Below are 4,006 nucleotides of genomic sequence, written 5' to 3'. Positions count from 1 at the left end.
GCAAGTACACATGTGATGGTTGTTTTCCATCCTTTAGATTCCCCACTTAGGACAATAGTCTCTAGTTCCATCCGAATGGTTGCAAAAGGCATTAAGTCATCCTTCTTTATGGCTGATTAGTATTCCAGGTATACATATACCACATTCACGAATTGATAGGCACTTGAGTTGATTCCACACCTGTACAATTGCAAATTGTGCTGTAATAAACATCCATGTGCAGGTGTCCTTTTTTTTTTTTTTTTTTACTTTCAACATTTTGTTTTTTAGTTTCTGAAATACAAATCAAAGTACATTTTTGTTACGTGTTTTAACAAGCTTGACGTTCTTTTTCATACAGGATGACTCAGTACAGGTACCTTAGAACTTCCTTTTAAAAAACCATCCATGTTATTTTGAGGGAAAAAGCGTCATTAAAGAAATACGTGGGTACATGGGCTATCGTTTTTCAATCTTTTAGAGCATGCCCTCCAACTTAAAATTTGGTCCGCTAAAATACATGTGTTCCTCCTGTCACAAAAATAACTTAAACCTCACGGTTGAAAAAACAGAAATATTTGGCATAGGCCTGAGTGAGGCTTGAAAAACAAGTGAGGATGTGTTTCAACTGAACATTATAGAATCCACTTTGAACCATCTGGCAAAACAACTGACCTGTTGCTGTTGCACTGTTCTGCCTCAGAGGGGGTCAGAAGGTACATGGGAGGGTGCTGAAGACTTATGACAGCCACAGAATCACATACTCAAAGTTAACCAAAATTCAATACAGAATACTACATGGTAACAGCAGAAAAATCTCAACAGTTATTCCATGCCTAGAAAGCAAGTTATAAGCTTAGAACAAGTACCTCAGCAGGAACAATAGTTAACATGTTTGTAAGACTTTGATGGTGAGAAAACTTCATCATTCATTAATGATGCCTTATGCACAAGTACATTAGTTTCCAGGACACTGGGGACAACAAAAAACATACAAAGTTAAGAATAAATCCAAGCTGCTTAACCTTCTACCATTCTTTTGAGTATTAAACCCAGGCCACCTTTGGCCACTTGCAGGGGCGTCTTTTCCTCTTTATTTTCTATGTAAATACTTGCTCCTTGGGACACCAGCAGTTTTGCTTCTTCCACTCTCTCCTCGTCACAGGCTAAGTGTAGAGGAGTGTTACCCTCAGTGTCTTGGATGTTTGTGGATGCTTTGTAGTACAGAAGGATATGAATCATCTTCAAGTTACCCTTGGCTGCTGCGCGGTGCATTGCTGTAGCCTCATAGTGTCCTTAGCATCTGGATTAGCGCCACCTTCCAGTAACCTGACGGCAATCTCATGCCTGTTTTTGGAAGCTGCGTAATGGAGGGGAGTACATCCATTTTGATTGACAGCATTCACTTGAGCACCTTTCCCCAGAAGGGCTCTCACAATCTCATCCCGGCCAGCAGAAGCAGCAATATGAAGAGGCGACCAACCCGCATCATCTTTATCATTCACTGGCACACCAAGTTGCAACAAGAATTCAACAATTTCTGTATGCCCGGCTGAGCATGCCTAGTGCAAGGCAGTTCTGTTGTCCTGGTCAGTTCTAGTAGCCAGGGATTTATCGGCCAGGATTCTCTCCTTCAACTCCTCCAGCTTCCCGCTGTAGGCCAGATTGCAGACCGTCAGGTTAGACACACACCCCTCCATTTCGCTTTCCCAGGATCTCCTCGAACACGCGCAATGCCCCCAGGTGTCCTTTTGATAAAATGACTTATTTTCTTTTGGGTAAATACCCAATAATGAGATTGCTGGGTCTTTGAGGAGTTCCCATATTGTTTTCCAAAGAGGTTGTACTAATCTGCTGTCCTACCAAGAATGCATTAGTATCTCTGCATCCACACCAGCAACTATTGGTTCCGGACTGCCATCTAACTGGGGTAAGGTGATAATTGCACTGTCATTGAGCATTTTTTTCATGGGTTTGTTGGCCGTTTGTCCCTCTTCTTTTGAGACGTTTCTATTCATGTCTCTTGCCCACTTCTTAATGAAGTTTTTTTTATTTGCTTGAGTTCTTTGTAAATTCTTGTTATTAGTCCTTTACCAGATGTATAGCTCTGAGTATTTTCTCCTGATCTACTCTGTTAATTATTTCTTTGGCTGTGCAGAAGCTTTTTCAACTTAATATCCTATTTATTTATTTTGTTGTTGCTTCGATTACCATTAGCATCTTCTTCATAAATTCTTTGCCTAGGTTGATATCTAGAAGAGAGTTTTCAACATTCTCTTCTATAATTATTATTATTTAAGTCCTTTATCCATCTTGAATTAATTTTTGTGAGTGGTTAAAGAGGTGGATCCAGTTTCATTCTTGTGCATGTGGCTATCCAATTTTCCCAGCACCATTTATTGATTAGAATTTACTTACTTTTCGTTCATTTTAAACATAAATACTACCCTATTCCTCTACTATAGTCTTATTGAGGATACAAATCATAAATGAATAATAAAAGCAAAAAACAGTTTCAAAACTCCCATTATGTTCCAGAAACTATTCTAAGAGTTGCATAAAATTTTTCCTTAATTCTTTAAGTGTCCTATTCATAAAAATCAGCTTTCATTTCATAGATGAGGATAGAAAAATAGTTTTAATCAGTCAAGATTTCATAATAACTATGGGGGATGGGCATCTAACCCAGCCTATGTACAACTTCTGTCAGAGGGCCTGGCTGGAATTCATGTTTATTAGATCAAACCATGAATATGGGGCCTACAATATGAGCTCAATCATGTGGTTATGCCATAAGAACGTTTAGTGGCAATGAAGTTTGGGAGCCCAAAAGCCTTGAGCAGAAGAGAAATGTATTTTTCCAGTTTCCTATAAAAATATTTCCCAATAGTGTGTCAGCATGGTTTTATTCTCTGGCATTATCCTGAAAATTCCAACTTCTGGTGGGAATGTTTGTGTGTGTCATATATAATAGACCCGGTGATCCCCAGGGGCTGGGATGGGAATGATTGGGGTAGCCCAGGAGTTCAGAGTATAAGTTTTGTGTTTAAGCTACTTAACTTCATATCCCATCAGTGATACTAACTAACTTTGTGGCATTGGCCAAGTTGTTTAACCTCCCTAAAAGACTTAGTACTCCACCCCCATTTAAAATAATAGTGCTTATATCTAACTGATAGAATTTTTGGAGGAAAGGAGTAAAAAAAAATAATAACCACCAGGCATAGCACATGTTTCCTATAATTATGGTGATCACCCATATGACATCTTGCTTATTCAACACTTACACCTACTGGTACTGTTGGCAGCCGTGGAGTTGGGCACACACTAGAAATAAGTAGTTTATATAATTAAGTAGTTTATAAAGAAGGGAGAAATTATAAACACAAGGATTGGCTGTGCAAAGACATGGGGTTAAATAGCAATGGGGAATTATGGTAATTTTTAATCTTTAAACCTCATATCATGAACAGACAAGGTGGCTTTGAATGGTTTTGGGTTAAGAGTTAATTCCTTGATAAATATATATTATCAGATACACTGCAGACATGTGTTCATGTTCCCAATCCCACAAGTGATCCATCTTTTGTTGTTAAAAATGAGTTTTAGAAGATGCTAGTCACCTTTGGTTGCTTATAACAAGTCAAGCCAAAAAAAAAAAAAAATAGGATAAAGATTCTTGATCATTAATGATGATGCCTTCCTATTGAGCTTAAAGTAGTATATCTCTTTAAAGAAGTCTTTTTTGGTGTAAAATGCACAAAAGTCAGAAATTATTTCTAAAAGTTATCTTTTTTTTTTTTTTTTTTAGAGACAGAGTCTTATTTTGTCACCCTCAGTAGAGTGCCGTGGCATCACAGCTCACATCAACCTCCAGCTCTTGGGCTTAGGCAATTCTCAAAAATCATCTTTTCTAATAGGTGGCTGAGCTAGCAAGAAAATAAGGGAAAAACTCAAAGTCCAGAGAGTAGGAAACACATGAGACCAGAGAGGTTAGCATTTATCCTGGTAGTATGTTCCGAACCCC

At 38.2% G+C, this 4,006-nt stretch overlaps 1 pseudogene; it reads right to left on the bottom strand.

The window, feature by feature from the left end:
• Positions 1-250: 250 nt before the first annotated feature.
• LOC128583882 (26S proteasome non-ATPase regulatory subunit 10-like) lies at positions 251-1,699 on the bottom strand (annotated as a pseudogene).
• Positions 1,700-4,006: the final 2,307 nt, after the last annotated feature.

This window comes from Nycticebus coucang, chromosome 4, assembly GCF_027406575.1.
Source record: "Nycticebus coucang isolate mNycCou1 chromosome 4, mNycCou1.pri, whole genome shotgun sequence".
Taxonomy (NCBI): Eukaryota; Metazoa; Chordata; class Mammalia; order Primates; family Lorisidae; genus Nycticebus; species Nycticebus coucang.
Note: the sequence above shows the minus strand (reverse complement) of the source record. Positions and strands in the feature narration are given on the sequence as shown.